At 47.6% G+C, this 20,020-nt stretch overlaps 2 long non-coding RNA genes and 1 pseudogene across 3 annotated transcripts; 2 read left to right on the forward strand and 1 right to left on the reverse strand.

The window, feature by feature from the left end:
• LOC309337480 lies at nucleotides 1-7,551 on the forward strand. The gene is made up of 3 exons (XR_014154345.1): nucleotides 1-185; nucleotides 546-811; nucleotides 7,434-7,551. It is a non-coding gene; the product is annotated as an uncharacterized lncRNA (long non-coding RNA).
• Nucleotides 7,552-7,663: 112 nt separating this feature from the next.
• On the reverse strand, nucleotides 7,664-19,377 carry LOC309336857 (E3 ubiquitin-protein ligase TRIM11-like; annotated as a pseudogene). Its single transcript, XR_014161657.1, has 7 exons — nucleotides 18,694-19,377; nucleotides 16,545-16,640; nucleotides 15,340-15,570; nucleotides 12,462-12,484; nucleotides 11,441-11,559; nucleotides 10,371-10,403; nucleotides 7,664-8,183 (listed from the first exon to the last, which is right to left on the reverse strand). The product of XR_014161657.1 is annotated as an E3 ubiquitin-protein ligase TRIM11-like (transcript).
• On the forward strand, nucleotides 8,179-9,942 carry LOC309337514. Its single transcript, XR_014154379.1, has 2 exons — nucleotides 8,179-8,400; nucleotides 9,774-9,942. It is a non-coding gene; the product is annotated as an uncharacterized lncRNA (long non-coding RNA).
• Nucleotides 19,378-20,020: the final 643 nt, after the last annotated feature.

The following is a 20,020-nucleotide window of genomic DNA, read 5'->3' on the forward strand; positions in this document are numbered from 1 at the left end:
ATCAGGGCAGAAGCCCCACTCAAGGCAATGGGGTTTATTTCTGACAAAGTATAAAGAAGGTGAGGCTGTATTTGCAGATATTTGAAGCTGATGCCTTGTTCAATTTCTTTTACATTATCTTCCCGTCTGACGTCTCCAGAGCAAGGAGCTATCCTGCCTGACATGGGTGAAGGGGTTCATTTTTAGTCCTCTATTAATCCAATGATATGGGACGTGGGTGGCACTGTGGGTAAAACCTCAGCGCCTAGGATTTGCCGATCGCATGGTCGGCGGTTCAAATCCCTGTGGCGGGGTGAGCTCCCGTTGTTCGGTCCCAGCTCCTGCCCACCTAGCAGTTCGACAGCACATCAAAGTGCAAGTAGATAAATAGGTACCACTTTATAGCGGGAGGGTAAACGGCGTTTCTGTGTGCTGTGCTGGTGCTGGCTCGCCAGAGCAGCTTGCCACGTGACCCGCAAGTGTCTTCAGACAGCGCTGGCCCCCGGCCTCTTAAGTGAGTTGGGCGCACAACCCTTGAGTCGGACATGACTGGCCTGTACGGGCAGAGGTACCTTTAATCCAATGATGCATGCATTTTCACAGCTGCATAAGGGATTGTGGGGAGAGGAAGGTTTCCTAGAATTGCAGAAATGTGAGGGGCCCTGAGGGTCCTCTAGTCTCACCCCCTGCAATGCAAGAAATATTTCCCCCACGTGGGGCTCAGACCCATAATCCTGGGATTAAGAGTCTTGTCCTCTGCCAAATCAGACATCTCAAAAGGAAAACAAGATGGAAGGTGAGAAAATTTATTAGGACTCCAAAAAGTGTGACTGTCTCAATAATAATAATAATAATAATAATAATAATAATAATAATAATAATAATAATAATAATTTATTATTTGTACCCCGCCCATCTGGCTGGGTTTCCCCAGCTACTCTGGGCGGCTTCCATAGAAACCAAAAATACACTAAAATATCACACATTAAAAACTTCCCTGAACAGGGCTGCCTTAAGATGTCTTCTGAATGTCAGGTAGTTATTTATTGCTTTGACATCTGATGGGAGGGCGTTCCACAGGGCGGGAGCCACTACCGAGAAGGCCCTCTACCTGGTTCCCTGTAGCTTTTCTTCTCGCAATGAGGGAACCGCCAGAAGGCCCTCAGCGCTGGACCTCAGCGTCTGGGCAGAACGATGGGGGTGGAGACGCTCCTTCAGGTATACTGTTCCTTCAGGGGCACAGTTACCCTATTCAGGACCAGGGAGTCCTCCATACCAGCCCGCCCCCTGTCCCCCCAAAACAGTACTTCTGTCTTGTCAGGATTCAACCTCAATCCATTAGCCGCCATCCATCCTCCAACCGCCTCCAGGCACTCGCACAGGAACTTCACCGCCTTCACTGGTTCTGATTTGAAAGAGAGGTAGAGCTGGGTATCATCTGCATATTGGTAGACACCCAGTCCAAACCCCCTGATCTCCTCTCCCAGCGGCTTCATATAAATGTTAAAAAGCATGGGGGAGAGGACGGAACCCTGAGGCACCCCACAAGTGAGAGCCCAGGGGTCTGAACACTCATCCCCCCCCACCACTTTCTGAACACGGCCCAGGAGGAAGGAGCGGAACCACTGTATAACAGTGCCCCCAGCTCCCAGCCCCTCTAGACGGTCCAGAAGGATGTTATGGTCGATTGTATCAAAGGCCGCTGAGAGATCCAACAGAACTAGGAAACAGCTCTCACCTTTGTCCCTAGCCCGCCGGAGATCATCAACCAGCGCGACCAAGGCAGTTTCAGTCCCATGGTGAGGCCTGAATCCCGATTGGAAGGGATCCAAATGGTCCGCATCCTCCAGGCGTGCCTGGAGTTGTTCAGCAACCACACGCTCAATCACCTTGCCCAAGAATGAATGAATGAATGAATTGAGTTTATTACGGTCATAGACCAGAGAAACATAAAACAACAATAGTTTACAAAGGGAATAATGGTGTCAATTTAAAAAATTGTAAAATTATACATAAAAAGCAACACATATGCACACACACACACACACACATATATACACATTTATGCACTGCAATATATGTATAGGCTTAAAAGATAAGGGGGCTTGTCCAGGGGTCAAGTCTTTTACTTTTTTACAGCTAATGCCCTCCGCTTGATCGCAGCCGCAGAAAATTTGGCCACTTTCAGTGTTACTTCTGGGTTTTTATCTCCTAGTAGAATTTTCAGCCGCTGAAGTTCAGATCGACCTGGAAATTTCTGAACGATGGGGGAGATAAACAGTGACCTAATATCCCCGTAAAGGTCGCAGTGTAGCAACACATGTGAAGCCGTTTCCACCTCTTTCAGACCACATGGGCAAACTCGTTCAACATAGGGTTTGCCCTCGTATCTGCCCTTTAGTAAGGCAGATGGCAGTACATCAAATCTGGTAAGGGTAAACGCCCGCCTGTATTTTGCGATTTGTAGATCCAGCAAATATGGTGTTAGATTAAACCCTTTTCCATAATCTTGGATAGCTGGATATTTATCTATCTTGCTCATATGATCCTGAAGCTCTACATCTCCTATTCGCTGGCTCACCATCCTTTTAGCCTTTTCAAAACCTGAGGCTATAAGTTCTTGTGAGGAAAGCCCCAGGCCCTTCAATTTTTCATAAAGCGACAATCTCCATTTAGACTGGAACGGGTCTAATAGAGTCAATGGAGCCACTCCCACTGGGAAAAATATGAGTTTTAGCCAGAAGTGAATCTTCAGGATCCATATCCTGGCATTGATAGGGAGTTGACCTACCTCCAGCCTAATGGCTGTGTTGGAAACGCAGGTAGGTAACCCTAGTAGGGAGCGGTAAAATTTAGTTTGTACAGATTCCAGGGACTTAAGTTTTTGACAATTAAATATCTGGGTGCCATACATCAGTTGTGGAAGTATTTTTGCGACAAAGACCTGGGAGGCAGCAGGAACATATTGACCTCCTTTTCTGTAGAAGAATCTTATGATAGCTCTAGAAGATCTTTGCGCATTTGCAATGGAATTCTTAATCTGATGGCACCAAGATCCCTTCTCGTCAAAGATTATTCCAAGGTATCTAAAAGATGTTACTTGCTCAATAGGTTGGTTATTAATTTTCCATTTATGTCGGAGTTTTCTCTTGGAGAACACCATAATTTTTGATTTAGTGTAATTTATTATTAGGTCTTCAGCTTCGCAATACTCTGTAAGAGCTCGTAAAAGTTTTCTTAGGCCCACACAAGAGAAGGAAATAAGTGCCGCATCATCTGCGTACAAAAGGACTGGAATTGGTATATTATTTAGGTTTGGGGGGTGAGTACTTGCTTCCTCCATCTTTCCGACTAAGGAGTTTATATAGAAATTAAATAGAATAGGGGCAAGAACACAGCCTTGCTTGACACCATGGAAACTTTGGATTTCCTTTGATAGGTTCCCATAACGGTCGCATCTAACACGGATCCGAGTATTTTCATGTAATCTACGGATAAGAAGCAAAAGACGTCTGTCGATGTTTGTGGCATTTAATTTTTCCCAAAGTCTGTGCCGGGGTATCAAATCGAAAGCTGATTTGAAGTCTATAAAGGCTACATAGAGGGAGCCTCCTTTCTTTGAGGTGTATTTCTCCACTAGATGTTGCAATACCAGTCCTTGGTCTAGAGTTGATCTATGTGCCCTGAAACCAGCCTGGGCTTCCTTAAGGATGTGCTCCCGTTCCAGCCAGTCCGCAAACTTTTCACGTAAGTGAGTTGCATAGAGTTTGCTGATGATGCTTAAGAGACTGATTGGTCTGTAATTGGCTGGATCAAGTTTACAGCCTTTCTTGAATATGGGAACGATGATTGCCAATCCCCAGTCCTCTGGTATTATTGCTGTTTGATCTATGCTGGTGAATAGGCTGGCAAGGACTGGGGCCCACCAGTCAATATTGGCTTTAAGAAGCTCAGGAGAGATATTATCTGCTCCCGGGGCTTTTCTGTGTTTGAGTGCCTGAATAAGCCTCCTGACCTCCGCAACCGACACCGGAGGCCACTCGTCACCTGCCTCACACTGTGTTAGTGGCTGTGTCAAAGGCAGAGCTGAATATGAAGATTGGAAAAATGCCTCCCAAGTCCCTGCAGGTATAGTATACTCCACTTCTGAGGAGGTAGATCGCACTCCATTTGCTACCATTCTCCAGAAGGTGGCCGAGTCTCTCTCTCTGGATGCATCTATTAGGCATTTCCATTCTCTTTTCTGTGCCTGGAGTTTTTTGTTTTTGATCAGGATTTTATAATTTCGTTTATCTTCAAACCAGACCGTGGGGAGTTGGGGTAAGTTGGCAGATCTATAATTCTTGTATTTTTTCAGTAAGTTTAGCTTCATGTCCTGACATTCTTGATCAAACCAGGGTTTGGAGTTTTTATATACTGAGGATTGCCTACTTGAGCTGTTCCTTTTTTCCTTCAGGGAATCTTGAAGGAGTGAAATTAACTCCTGAAATAAATTTATTTTTAATTCATGGCTTGAGGAAGTTATAAGGTTATCTCTCTTAATGAGGAATTCCTTTGAACACAGCCTACTTGAAATTTCCTTATGCAGTTCATCTGTCCATCTGATACGAGAATATCTGAGCTCCAAAGCTGTAGGGCTCGAATGTTCGATTTTCTCAGCGCAGGATAAATCCTTTCCCGCAACTACGAGTGCACTTAATGGCAGATGGTCACTGTCTAAGCGCTCCTCCACTTTGCATTCCAAAACTTTGTTTTGAAGATCATACGACACGATTATATAATCAATTGTGGAGGCGCCATTATTAGATATAAATGTAAATTCTCCGACCTTCTCCCCCTCAGTACGGCCATTCAGTATAACCAAGTCCAACTTGTTGACCAAGTGTAATAGGCATAAGCCGGCATAATTGCAGCCTTTATCCTTTGAGGTTCTGGCTGGTATTGAGTGCCCAAGAATGGAAGATTTGAGACTGGGCGATAGTTGGCCATACTGGCCGGGTCTAAAGATGGTTTTTTAAGAAGCGGTTTAATGACCGCCTCTTTCAGCGGATCTGGGAATGTTCCCTCACAGAGGGAAGCATTCACCACCCCACAGAGCCCATCGCCCAGCCCTTCCCGGCTTGCTTTTATTAGCCAGGATGGGCAAGGATCAAGGAGACAGGTAGTTGGTTTCACGTGTCCAAGCAGCCTGTCCACATCCTCGGAGGTAACGGATTGAAATTGATTCCATGCAACTTGACCAGACAGAGCTCTAGCACTCTCCCGCCCTAGCCCTGCTCCCACGGTGGTGTCTAGCTCCTTCCGAATATAAGTGATTTTATCTGCAAAAAACTTTGCAAAATCGTTGCAGGAGATCTTGGGGTGTTTACAAGGCCCCGGTGGTAAAGGTGGTTCCGTTAAATTGCGAACCACCTGAAAGAGTCTCCTGCTACTATTTTCTGCAGATGCAATAGAGGTGGTGAAGAAAGTTGTCTTCGCCGTCGCTATCGCCACTTGGTAGGCTCGACGTTGAGCTCTAACCTGTGTCCGGTCAGATTCGGAGTGAGTTTTCTGCCACCGACGCTCTAGCCGTCTCAGCGATTGTTTCATCACCCTCAGCTCCGAAGAAAACCACGGGGCTGTCCGGGCTCCATGCAATCAGAGAGGGTGCTTCGGAGCCAGACAGTCGATAGCCCTGGTTAACTTTGCATTCCAGCGGGCCACCAGAGAATCAGCTGAAAGGCCATCAACATGGGATAAAGCATCCCTTACCACTCTCTGGAAACCATTTGGATCCATTAAGTGGTGGGGGTCCCACCTCCCTGCAGAGGGGAAGGGTCGCAGAGAAGTCCAGTTGCACCAGGAAGTGATCTGACCATGGCACTTCTTTTGTTTCACTTTTACTTAGTGTCAGATCACCCACGTCACTAGAGGTGAACACCAGGTTTAAGGCATGTCCATGACTATGAGTTGGGCCAAACTTATTCAGGGACAGCCCCATGGAGGCCATGCTTTCCACGAAGTCCCGAGCAGCCCCTTGTAAGGTTGTGTCGGCATGGATGTTAAAATCCCCTAGGACAACCAAACTAGGTGTCTCCAGGAGAAAATCCACCACGACCTGAAGCAGCTCGGACAGGGAATCCTTGGTGCAGCGGATTCCCTTGGAGGTCGGTACACCAAAAGGAATCCTGTACTGCCCCTATTGCCCAACTTCCAGAACATGCACTTAGAAAACTGGATCTTCCCAGTAGGATGCCTGGTGCAAGCTAGTGACTTCCAAAAAATCACTGCAACCTCCCCTCCCCGCCCACATGACCTGGGTTGCTGTGCATAAGAGAAACCTGGTGGACAAGCAGCAGCAAGGACAGGCCCATCTGCTTCCTCCAAACAGGTCTCTTGTCACACATGCCAGGTCAAATCCTCCATCCACAATCAGGTCGTGGATGGCAGTGGTTTTATTCATCATTGACCTGGCATTACACAGCAACACTTTCAGGTCATGTGGGTTTCCCGTGTTGATTCCAGTATCTATCTGGTCAAGGCCAGACCCGGAGGCAGGGATAGTGTTCAAACAACGACTAAACCTGCCTCCTTGGCAATGACATGGTCTGGTCTTAGTGTTGGTTTGCAAGCCCCCTCCACAGAGGCTGGCCACTCTCACTGTCCTCGGAGCTTGCATACCGGTAACCTCCTCTGGCTGACATCCAGACAGACCAGGGAGATTTTGATAGGCGACATTTTCGCAAGCGTGGGTAAAATGCACACCCCCTCCTCCTGCTTCTTCCCTAGCAGGGAAAAGGAGACAAGTCAGAAACGTCTTTTTACATTCTTTTATTTCTGACTACAGCACTAGAGAAAAACACGTCCTTTCAGTTCAGTTCTTCCAGCAAGTCTGACAAACTTCCTGTACATGCGCAGTCGGAAGGTTTCAAACTACACTCTTCACAAAGACTTATCCAGCCTGTGAACTTCCTGGGAAATTCTTTCCCACCGATAGTCGCATCATGTGATGTCAACAAGCTGGCTGTTTGCAGCTGCGATGTTTCCATATACTGACACTTAGCGTAACTCCGCCTCCTGCCCATGATCACCGAGATCGGATGTCCCAGTGCTTCCGCCCCTGTGGAACCTGTCCCAGCCATCACTCCCAGGCAGCCCTGATCCCGCCCCTTAAAAACAAAACACAAACTATACAGAACCAATAAAACAACAACAAAAAAGGAACAGAACAATTATACTAAAATTAATCCCCACCCAAATATCCATCCCACCCACCCACCCCCAACAAAGGAAAAAAGGAAATAAAGAAATAAAAAAATTAATTGCCACCGACTGCTTGAGGACATTTTAAAGCACATTAACCACCTGGAACAGGGAAGCAATGACAGAACACTTCCCACACTTCCCCAAAGGTTTGTTCCAAATAAGGGCCTGGGCCAGTTGGAAAAGGCCCTGGAAGGGAGCAGGCCCTGCAGTCCTCACCCAGAAGTGAGCTGCAGAGGGAATTCTGGTAAAAGGAAAGAAAATGCAAAGCAAGAGCAACCCATTTTTGCTTGGTTATTTCTGCTGATTTTGACTGGAATGAATCCTCTCAAAGGGCCCTTGGAAAACTGCCCAACCTGCTCTTGGCGGGTAAATGGTTTTGACGTCAGTCACTCTGGTCTGGAGAGAAACTCCTGCTGGGCCTGAGAGGCAGGTTTAGTCTCCTCAGGAGATAATGAGGTGGGTTTTATTTCCCCCCAGACGAAAGAAAGGGAGGAGGGTCTCTCCAGAGAACGAGGCTCCTGAGAACGTGTAGAGTTCGGCTCCTGAGTCAGCGTCCGAAAAAGACACACGTCCCCCTTCATAGTCCAGAGTCACCCGGATCCTCCTGGGCTTCTCCCTCAGGGACAGAGGAGAGTAATCAGGGGAGGTGGAGGCCAAGTACATCCCTCCCAACTTCCCCACAGCCCAGATCCCTTCCTCAGGACTGAAGTCAAAGACTCCCTTTCTCTCCACAGACTTCCTGGCGACCCCCAAAGCCCACCATTCCCCACTTTCCACAGTGACTTCCCAGAAATGGCTGCCTGCTGTGAATCCCTCACGTCCCAACACACAAGAGAAGAAGCTGAATCTCTTGGGATTGTCAGGCAGGGCTTGCTCTTCGTCTTCCTTTCTCACGCTTTTCCGATCCTTGGAGAGGATGAGTTGGGGATGGGCTGTGTCTGGATCCAGAGTGACATTTGCTGTTGGGGAGAAGATGAGGGAAAGAGAAGATCAGGCAGAGTCAGCCAAGAGACAGAAACGGACATCTTGATAATAATAAATAATAATAATAATAATAACCCCGAAAAACCCAGATTCCCTTCAGATCAAGGGGATTTCTTTGCATCGCATGCTAGACTGAGACTCCTCCTTGCAGACTCCTCAGAATAAATATCTTCCTTGAGGGTTTTTAAATCAGTTTTCTTCACTTTCTTATATCCAATGTGTATTGTGCCTGCCCTCCTCTCATCCCAGGCATTTTCTGAGAGGAAAAACCACCCAGGAACCCTTTTACTCATCTCTTCTGTGTTATCCAAGGGGAAAGAGGGGAGAATTGGAGGAGGCAGGAGAGGAGAGAAGCTGCTTTCCTCTGACAATCTCTGTGGAAATTGGCCTTCGGGGACCTCTGGGTTGGGCTGGGAGATGAGGACCCCCCTGTAGTAATAATAATAATAATAATAATAATAATAATAATAATAATAATAATAATTTATATTTGTATACTGCCCTTCATCCATAGGTCAGGGTGGTTCACAGCATAAAAATACAACATGAAAACACATATAGGCCTCCCCTCGCGGGGGTCACGTTCTGGGCCCTCGTGCCCACAAGTGAAAATTGTGTTAAATGGGGAGCCTGTTTATTCCTGCTCTCCATCTCTCTCACTCACTTGGTCTCTCCTTGCCTTCCTCCCAACCATCTTGGAAGACTAGGGCTTGCCGCCAGGGAAGAGGCGGCAGGTGGCAGGGCAATTTTACAAAGGACTGCTTATTCCATGCTTTTATTTTGGATTAAATATAAACCATAAGACGAGTTCCCTGAGGGAAGGGGGAATAACTCAAAAGTTAGGGGCTAAGACAGTCGTGATAGGCAAGTATAGGGTTATTTTGAAAAGCACAAAAGAGGACACATTTGCCAACTTCTTCTTTTAACCATGGATCACTGACAGCTCTCATTTGAAAAACTCTATGTAGGCTTTCAACAACAAAATAACAATAATACATATTGCTCCCTTGCTTGCCACATGACAGTATTTGGGCTCATGTTCACATCTTTGTGCACAGAACAATTTATTAAACTGTTAAACATGCACATATGGACTCTCCTTAAGGGCAGGGGGATGTTAACTCTTCCCCTCCCGGACTCCTTTGTTAAGATCTCATAGCTGAGCCAGCGTCCTTTTAGTTCAGCCACAAGAGAAGGGTTTTTTTTTGCAGCATGTCGCTAGCTTAAGATGCTGCTCTGTTGGGATTCTCTGCTGCAGATTAGTTTAGCCAGGTGCCTTAGATCTGAGTCTAATGCTCTGTGCTTTTCCCCACAATCAAACAGTATATAAATTTTATGAAATAAAGCAGAATCTATAAAACTGAGGGGGAAACCAGGATAATAGTCTATCTGGAAAAATAAATTCTGTGACCTGCGTGAAACACTTGAGAATATAGACAGAATGACAAAAGACAGCACAGTTAGTTCTGAAAATGAAATCCTTAAAGTGTGGAATTATTTGCCAAATAATCTTAAATCAATGAAAGTACTTGGGATTGCTTTCCTTACTTTGTTTCTGACACCAGAAACAGATGACTTGAGTGTTGCATGTGTTGCTCTCAAACTTACAAAGTATGAGCCAAGGTTAGACAAATTATCAACATGCATACAACAGCAAAAATCACATTAATTGTTCAAAAGTATGCCAAATACAAACTTTTACCTTTCAATAAAAAGTTGTTTGTATCACTGAAAGCTCTGTTATTGTGTTTTCCTTTTAAGACCAAAGGTATTAATGTATGAGGTTTTTTTTTCTAAACTAAAACCTCAGTATTGAGGTTAAATTGCCGTGTTGGCACTTAGCAATAAATAAGTGGGTTTTGGGTTGCAGTTTGGGCACTCGGTCCCTAAAAGGTTTGCCACCACTGGTCTATAGACAGGAATGGAACTCAGACTGGTGCGCAGGTTCTTCGCAGGGACAAGCTCTGCCCCCAGTCCAAGCCTTCAAACCCTCTCCCAGTTCATTCATGGGACAGACAAAGAACCCAAACACCACTAGAGGACTGTTACCCAGAGTGACGCCATTGATGGGGGTCCCAAAGCCTGCAGAACAGAAGGTTCAACACCCATGAAATATCAGTCCCCATCCCTCCTGTGAAATTGTTCCTCTCCTGGAAATTTACCTTTCTGAAACTGTTTTCTGAATAGCAGAGCATCTGAAGAAGCAGAAAGATATAAAGTGTAAGGGCAACACTCTTCCACCAGAATTAAATCTCCGTACAAAAGTAACACTTCATAATGTAACATCCTTAAATTCTAGTATTATTATTAAATAGCAGAAAAATAATTAAAAACAAGAAAATCATAGGAAGAATCTATGAAAATAACTAAAGCTTTAAAACACAGCAATCATAAAGCAAGCTTACAAATAGCAGAATAAAAACATTCAGCATAAATCCTGCTGGTCTCTGAACTTTGTCCCTGAAATTGGGCTCTACATTGGAGGACTGGAGAGGAGGCAGAGCAAGAGGAATCCCGGAAAAAGGAGGCAGAGGGGAGATGGAGGCAGCCTTAACATCTTCCCCAAGTAAAGTGGTGGGGGAATCATTAAAGTCAAAATTGTGAGACATAAGGAGAAGCGAAGTTTGATGAGGAAGAATTGGCAGAGCTCTCAGGCAAAAGGAAGCCCTTCCTCACAAACCTCCTACAAATCTTTAAGGTTGTTAACAAGCATAATTGTGCCCTTTGGGGCTCATGTGCTCTTGCTTCCACTCTCAATGGGGGAACTCTCAGGAGATCTTGAAGGCTGAAGCCCTAGATATGGCAGCTGCAGGGGGACGTCTGAGGAGGAGACGGCTCAGGCCTTGGCTCCACGGCTGAGAAAGAAGCCTGAGCAGGAGGCAGAGGGGGAACTGGGGGCTCCTTAATGCCCTTTGACTCCATTTAGAGCAGGAGAACCTCCAAAAGGACAAACTAAGATTGTGTAGACAGGGAACCACAAGGAAAAGGAGGTTTCGTATAACTGGGAGGAAAAAATCCTGACTTTCCTCTGCACTCTGGTTCAGGCTTTCTTTACAGGATCCAGCGTCACAATATTCATGGGCCATTCTGGGGGACAGAAATGAAGGCTGGAGCCCCAAGAAGGAAGGGATCCTGGGGTTACTCAATTACATGCAATAAGAGCCAGGCATGTTCAGTTCTGAAGAAGTAACAGAATTCCCAGTGTGAAATCCTGGCAGCCAGTTTTCATTACCTTCCCACTGTTTCACTGTATTCTCCATAAGGCGATTTAGATCACAGGATTCCAAGATCCTGTTCCTCAGCTCTGGAGGGAAAGCCAGTGGCTTCTCTGGACTCTCTCTTTCCTCATACCTGGTGAAAAGAAAAACAATGAATGGCCCCATTGTGGCACAGTCTCCCTAATTCTTGCAGGAGATCTCAATAACATGAACAAAGTTGAAGTTCATTTCGCAACAGGTAATTTTCAGGATTCAGCTTCATCTCTTGACACCCACCTCCAAGCCCTGGTCAGTGGCTTCGTAAGGATGTTAAACAGCAAAAGGGACAAGATGTAACAGGACTTAAGAACCAAACCCCTGAGGTGGAATGCCTGCAATCCCTCCCTCCCTGAGCTTCTCCAGAGGATGTGAGGGATGTCCAAAGCTGGCCAGCGGTCAAGAAGAACAACCTCCACCCTCCCTCCATCCCCTCTCTCACCCAGGAAGGGCTCAACTCCATGCCCCATGGGACTCTCCCTCCAGAGGCATCAACAACTAGACTTTCACCCCCCACTCCAGACCACCTTCAGCCTCTCATGCTGGAAACGCTCCCAAGAAAAAGAACCCACCCATTCTAGACCAACAGACCTTCCCTCCCTAAGTACCTCAAAGGGGCTGAGTTACCAGAGTTGAGGGGCTTCTAGTTGGACATTGAAATATGTCCTAAACTCTTCTGAAGCATCTTTGGGACTTTCTCTTCTAAATGTTGAAATTATCACAAAGTCCATGAACAGAAGTGCAAGAGAAAGAAAAGAGCCCCCATCCCTGTGTGAAGGGATGTGGGGAGGGAGGGAGGAGGAGGCAGCTGACCTTGAACCTTGGAGGGAGAATTGGGGTGCTACAAGTTCCGAAGAGGGGGCTCTACTTTTACCTGTGAGGTGCTGCAGGGAGTGAGTCCTCCAGTCTCCCCCTGCAGCCCCTGGAGGGCCATGTCTGAGGTTCTTGCATCTCAGCTTCAAAGAGTGATGCTAATGGAAATGAGCCAGATCCACTTACCTCTGCAAGGTCCTTCTCACATCCTAGAGGGAAAAAGAGAAGGGAATTCACTGCACACCACAGGGCACACTAGGAAGACCCCTCAGACCCTGCCCCTCGGATGTCAGTCTGCCTGGCACATGCCATGGTTTTCGGTAGGGATGGCGGAATCAGCCAGTTTTGGTTTCTCACAGCTTTTATTTTCCCAGTGTGAAATTATTAACTGTTCTGATTTCAAGATCTCCACATTTCCACATCAGTTTGCCATTTTTGTTTAAAATCCTTATAAAAATACACCAGCATTTTAGGGAAATTTCACATTTGTGGGTTCAAGAGACAGTTCACACCATCTCTAGTCTTAGATTATAATTTAATAATAATAATAATAATAATAATAATAATAATAATAATAATAAATTTTATTTATATCCCGCCCTCCCCAGCCGAAGCCGGGCTCAGGGCGGCTAACAACACTAAAACAGTACAACATTATAAAACATTATAAAAATGAATTAAAATCAAAATTGATGGCAACCATAAACTAAGTTTTGTAAAGATTGCCAGAGGAGGGAGTCAGGCTGCGCCCTGACCAAAGGCCAGGTGGAACAGCTCTGTCTTGCAGGCCCTGCGGAAAGATGTCAAGTCCTGCAGGGCCCTTGTCTCTTGTGAGAGAGCGTTCCACCAGGTTGGAGCCGCAGCCGAAAAAGCCCTGGCTCTAGTTGAGGCCAGCCTAACCTCTCTGTGGCTTGGGACCTTCAAGGTGTTTTTATTTGAAGATCGTAAGTTCCTCTGTGGGGCATACCAGGAGAGGCGGTCCCGTAGGTACGAGGGCCCTAGGCCGTATAGGGCTTTGAAGGTTAAAACCAGCACCTTAAACCTGATCCTGTACTCCACCGGGAGCCAGTGCAGCTGGTATAGCACCGGATGAATGTGATCTCTAAGTGAAGACCCCGTAAGGAGTCTCGCTGCAGCATTTTGCACCCGCTGGTGTTTCTGGGTCAGTCTCAAGGGCAGCCCCACGTAGAGCGAGTTACAATAATCCAGTCTGGAGGTGACCGTCGCGTGGATCACAGTGGCTAGGTCAGGGCGTGAGAGGTAAGGAGCCAACTGCTTAGCTTGGCGGAGATGAAAGAATGCCGCCTTTGTTATAGCTGCAATCTGCGCCTCCATGGAGAGGGAGGTATCGAAGATTACACCCAAACTCTTAACGGACGGTGCTGGCACTAATTGCACCCCCGCAAGAGATGGGAGTTGCCCCCTCAGCCCCCTGTCGTCCCGTCCCAGCCAGAGGACCTCTGTCTTCGAAGGATTTAACTTCAGCCGGCTCCCACGTAACCATCCAGCCACAGCCTCCAAGCATCTGATCAGTGTGTCTGGGGCAGAGTCCGGGTGGCCGTCCATCAACAGATAGAGTTGGGTGTCATCAGCATACTGGTGGCAGCCCAGCCCAAAACTCCGGACAAGCTGGGCGAGGGGGCGCATAAAGATGTTAAAAAGCATTGGGGAGAGTATTGCACCCTGGGGCACACCACACACCAAGGAGTGGCGGGATGACAATTCCCCCCCAAGCGCCACCCTCTGTCCCCGACCGGAGAGAAACGAGCGCAGCCATTGAAGGACTGTGCCCTGGATCCCCACGTCGGCAAGGCGGTGGTCCAGGAGTTCGTGATCGACCATGTCGAAGGCTGCTGACAGGTCTAGAAGAATCAGCAGCCCCGACCCGCCTCGATCCAGCTGCCTGCGGAGATCATCTGTTAGGGCGACCAGAGCCGTCTCAGTCCCATGACCAGCGCGGAAGCCGGACTGGAATGGATCCACAGCCGATGTTTCATCCAGAAACCTACCAAGCTGTTCAGCAACCGCTCTCTCAATCACCTTACCCAGGAATGGAAGATTCGAAACCGGGCGGTAATTGGATAGATCTAAGGGATCTAATGATGTTTTCTTTAAGAGCGGGCGCACCACTGCCTCCTTCAGTTCCCCTGGGAATGTCCCGGTGCCAAGGGACAGATTGATGATATCCCCCAGGGGGGCCCGCACCTCGTCTGGACACGCTCTAATCAGCCAGGACGGCTGATTAATAACTTTAATCCAGTTTGCATTGTGCAATTCAGACGTAAGTAAGCCTACAGGATAATCCTACCAGGGCACTGTCCGAAACTGTCTTCCATAGAAGTCCCCAAATTTCAATGCTATTTTCCACCTGGAAATTTAAAAAGCACCTGCAGCATAAAATGCCTCCCAAGGGGTAATAAAATTGCTCAGTGTTTCTTTGGGCTCACCCACACCTCTGCTTTTCCTGTGCCCAGAAAACATGAGTCCAAGTGGTTTTGCCTTTGCCCTGCCGCTTTCCCTCGGGAAAAACCTGCTCCTTAGTGCAACATCAAAGCAAACGTCAATGCAGAGAAAACCTGACTGAGGTTTGCTCTAATTCAGCAGTAAACAGCCGGTTTTCCTGGAGGAAACGGGTGGGACAAGCAGCAGTCTGGATGAGTCCCTCTGTCTTGCTCTTTAGTCACTCTGACTGAGCACCATTTTGGGCCGATCTGTATCCATGGGGAATGGGATCAACCCAGATGTTGTAGAGGAAACAGGAAGAGAAGCTTGGTCAAGAGACTGGCTCATGTCGGAAGGAGGCCTGAACGCATCCTAGACGTAGACCCCCATGGCTGAGAGGCATTCAGAGACAAAGCATCAGCAAAGAGCAGAAGATCAGCTCCCGTTCCATCAAAAATTTCTAGTCTCCATTCAGGCCAGTTAAGCATCCCAGGTCTCTTGGGTCTTCCTGTCCATTCCAAACCTGACTAGAGGCTCCATCAGCTCAGCCCCTGCACTCCTTGCATACATGAAAGGGGCAGCCTTCTCCTGGAGCCTTGGGCTGTTCCTGCCACCATCTTACCTGCAGGAGTTCACTCGCTGGCTGCTGACTCTTCTCCTCCATCTCCTGGATGATCCTCTCAAGAGAGGAGAGTTTCCTGGAGAGTCTGGCCAGCTGCTCATCCCTTCTCCCTGCAATCTCCTTCTCCACCTCTTCCACATAAGTCAGTAGATGTTTTTCTTGTTCTTCCAGGAACTGGCGCAGTTCCCTGAACTTCTCCACAGTCTTCAGCCTCTCCGTTTCTGTTAATTTCTGCAAGAAAAGAGGAGGTCAGAATGTGGAAGGTGCTCAGCCCTCAAAACATCAGGAAGAGAATTGTGAGAATTCCACAGGGAGGACATTTCTGATTTTTAATAGACATGAAACCTCCAGTTACTAAAGAAGTAAACCTTTATTTTGAGGGGAGGCCCTCTCCATTGCTGTTTCTGTTGACTTCTATTTTGCAGAGAGCTACAGCCTAAAGGAAGGAGCATTTTTTCTAGCCATGGATATTCCCTGCATGTTTTGGGACATGGCATAACCAGAGTTTGAAGTTGTTCAGAGAACATCCAGGGACATAAAACTCCCCTCAAACCTTTAATTTGAGGGGAGGCCCTCTCCATTGCTGTTTCTGTTGACTTCTATTTCGCAGAGAGCTACAGCCTAAAGCAAGGAGCATTTTTCCTAGCTATTTTGACTCAGCCAGGTAATGTTCACAAAAATGTACTTATGAGGATAAAGTACGTATCAAAATATTTATACAAGAATGTAGCCAGCTTAGCATTTTATTCATTTTCATAATAATAAATAAACAAACTGATATGGAAAAAGGAGAATGGGGGAAAGTTGAAATGGGCAGATTTCCCCATCCCTCCTCAGTCCTGACTCAATTCTTCAAGTGCTTGTTTCCTCAATACAGTGGTGCCCCGCAAGACGAATGCCTCGCAAGACGGAAAACCTGCTAGACGAAAGGGTTTTCCGTTTTGGAGGCGCTTCGCAAAATGAATTTCCTATGGGCTTGCTTCGCAAGACGAAAATGTCTTGCGAGTTCCTGCGGGTTTTTTCCCCTCCCGCCCTTTTTCTAAGCAGCTAAGCCGCTTATCTGCTTATCCGCTAAAAGCCGCTAATCCGCTAAGTCGCTAATGGGCTTGCTTCGCAAGACGAAAAAACCGCTAGACAAAGAGACTCACTGAACGGATTCTTTTCGTCTTGCGAGGCACCACTGTAGTAATAAAAGTGGCACTTACAAGGAGGTCTTTGCTTTCCTTGTCCAGGGCTGCTAGATGGGCCAGAATTTCCTCTCTCTCTTTCCTCAGAATCTCCAAGCGGTGGCAGATCTCTCCCTGAAAAGAAAAAGGGAAACTTAGGTTTGCTTGAGACACAGAGAGAGGAGATGAATATTACACTGGCTTCTTGGGCCCGGTGGCCTTGCTATAATAGCAAAGTAGTTTACTGGAGGAAATAAGAGTCTAGAGGTTTTCAACCTTTTTGGGGTGCATGACTCCCTCGTCCAACTACCTTCTTTCTGCGGTGTCCCTGTGGGGCTCAGGATCCCAGTTATGTCCCCCCTTGCTTGCAGAGCTTGCAGCCCCTCACCCTTCCTCGAACAGCCTCCCTTGTGGACGGCTCTCTCAGCCTCCTCTCCCCTCTCCTTAGGAGTCCTCCTCTGGGTCTCTGAGCTGCCCCCAAAGAGATGCCTCCTCACGCTGCCCCACAGGGACCTGTCTGTCCCTTCCCACCAGCAAGAGCCCCTCGCCAGTTTCCTTGCTTCCTCCGAGGCCGCCTCAGCTCCTGGCAGCCAAGACCCCCTGGCCAGCCCCAGAGGCATTAATTCGCCAGCGGAGCTTGTAGCCAGGGCTGCTGCAACTAAGAGCCGCGCACGGCTTTGGGAGGCAGCTCTGGCATCCGAGGAGGGAGGGAAGGAAAGAGGGACAGAGACCAGTGTTGCCAGCAGCACCCCTGAGCATCATTCAGGGCACCCCAGGTTGGCTGAAAAGCACGGCAGAACTGGGATGGGAAAGTTTTCTAGTGCAAAGGCAGCCATGTTTGCTCCTTTGAACTTCTCTGAGGAAAGTTCTAGCCTGACTTCTCATCTTGAGGTCCCAGGAAGACGTCGAAGGAGGAGGAGGAGGAGGAGGAGGAGGAGGAAGGGCTAAAGTAGGAAGGGCCACAGGGACAGCCACAGCACACGGGCTGAAAAGCACGGCAGAACTGGGGTGGGAACGTTTTCTAGTCTGGAGAAGAGCAAAGGCAGTCAAGCTCGCTCCTTTGAACTTCTCTGAGGAGAGTTCTAGCCTGACTTCCCATCTTGAGCTCCCAGGAAGACGTCGAAGGAGGAGGAGGAGGAGGAGGAGGAGGAGGAGGAGGAAGGGCTAAAGTAGGATCCAGAATGAGGATTTTATTTTTTATGTATAATAGCACAGGTCCAATTCTGAGTTGTCATGGAAAAGTCATCTTTCCGCCTGGTCTTTGCAGATGCTACTCTGAACCACTGAGCCCTTTGCCATTTAGGGTGGGAGGAGATCCTCAGCCCCCCCCCCCACTGAAATCTCATTGCACAGGCCCCACAGCACGCCCAGAATAAGCGTGCTCCCCACCAGTAGGAGCTTCCACCCCACCACTCCTAAATCTGCTTCCAACAGTTACTTGAGGGAAGGATCCTGAACCATCTGGTCAATACCTGGCCCCTCCCCTCCCCCCAGCTGATCCCTTGCTGCTCTCTGCTTTGCAGGGCATTGAGGAGGGATCCTGCTGGCCAAAGGAGACCTGTACTTAGTTGTGTATGCGCAATTTACATTTGCAGTGTTTTTCATATGTGCAAAGCAACCTTCCTGGGGGATGTGGATGAGGTTAACCCTTTCTCTCCCTACCATGGTACCAGTTCAAATCTTTCAAGCTGCTGTGATTATTTCAAGGGAAGATCCCTTTGTCCCCCTGGCAGAGAGAAAGACTTCAACTCCCTCTTCCCAGCCATCCCTGGAGCCCTCAGGCTTCCTCTGGGCTGCTTTTTACATAATAAACTGTTAGAGGCGGTTTTTCTTCTGGTGGCAGACAACAGAACCACGGGACCAGTGTAAAAAACTCAAAGTTTTTATTACAGCTATACAAAAGCAACAAACACAAAGCATGTGGGTGTTCTCTCTCTGCAGGCAAATTCAAACTGCAACTTATTTTGTACTCATCACCAGCTGTACCTCTTCAGCCTAGAAAACCACACCCAGAACTCGCAGGAAAAGTTCTTAAAAGTTACAATCATCTTTTCTGTTTCTTTGGAGAATGACTCCAGAAATAAACAGCCACCAATTCATGCCATGCCTACTTTGGAGAATTAAGAAGAAAACCTCCCAAGAAGAACCCACAGCTATCTCTCCCCCTCCAGATCCAGGGATCTCCTACCTTGTACTCCTGGAAAGCCTCCTTCAGAGGAATCACCTTGTGATTTTCATGTTCCTTGGATCTGTCACACACCAGGCAGATGGGGGCTTCGTGGACTTTGCAGAAGAGCTTCAGGGGCTCCTGGTGCTCCTCGCAGACTCCTCCTTTCCCTCCTTCCCCCTTTCCCTCTTGAAGGCTGAGATTCTGGGCTATTTCTGCCACATTAGCCAGTTGCCGGTTGGAGACGAGGCTCCTTCTCTGGACTCTTTCTCTGCACTGAGGGCAGGAAGCCTCTGCCTCCGATTCCCCCCAGCACTGGATCAAGCAGGATCGGCAGAAGTTGTGCCCACACTCTGGGATGGTCACTGGATCCTTGAAGTAATCCAGGCAGAGGGAGCAAGTGGCTTCATCACGGAGACGCTGGATGTGACCCCCTGCAGCAGCCATGGCTCCCTCGCACCAAAGATCCAAGTTAAGTTTCACTTTCTCCGTTTTCAGCCACTGGGAGTTTCCCTTCCTGGAAATGACTCAGAAACTCAGTCACCACGTGGTCTTTTTTTTTAACGTCCCCAGGTCTTTGCATTTGCTGAAAGTTTTCTCAAGTAGCAGCTAATGCTCCTTGATTGCTTCCCATGCTTTTGATTCCACACAAACACAGACGTACCTAGTAAGTTGTGGTATTCATAACATTTTAATTAAGATGCTTCATTTTGGCTAGGTTGTGTCCCATAAACAATAAAAATGTGTCCTTTGGGGGAATGTATGTATCCACGCATGTACATCTCTGTGTACTGAATGATTTAAATACAGTACACTCTGCTGGGATACTGTTTATGAAAACAATCTCATAGAATCATAGAGCTGGAAGAGACCCCAAGGGCCATCGAGTCCAACCCCCTGCCAAGCAGGAAACACCATCAGAGCACTCCTGACATATGGTTGTCAAGCCTCTGCTTCAAGACCTCCAAAGAAGGAGACTCCACCACACTCCCTGGCAGCAAATTCCACTGTCGAACAGCTCTTACTGTCAGGAAGTTCTTCCTAATGTTTAGGTGGAATCTTCTTTCTTGTAGTTTGGAGCCATTGCTCCGTGTCTGCTTCTCTGGAGCAGCAGAAAACAACCTTTCTCCCTCCTCTATATGACATCCTTTTATATATTTGAACATGGCTATCACATCACCCCTTAACCTCCTCTTCTCCAGGCTAAACATGCCCAGCTCCCTTAGCCGTTCCTCATAAGGCATCGTTTCCAGGCCTTTGACCATTTTGGTTGCCCTCCTCTGGACACGTTCCAGTTTGTCTGTGTCCTTCTTGAACTGTGGTGCCCAGAACTGGACACAGTACTCCA

This window comes from Podarcis erhardii, assembly GCF_964252035.2.
Source record: "Podarcis erhardii genome assembly, chromosome: 2".
NCBI lineage: Eukaryota > Metazoa > Chordata > Lepidosauria > Squamata > Lacertidae > Podarcis > Podarcis erhardii.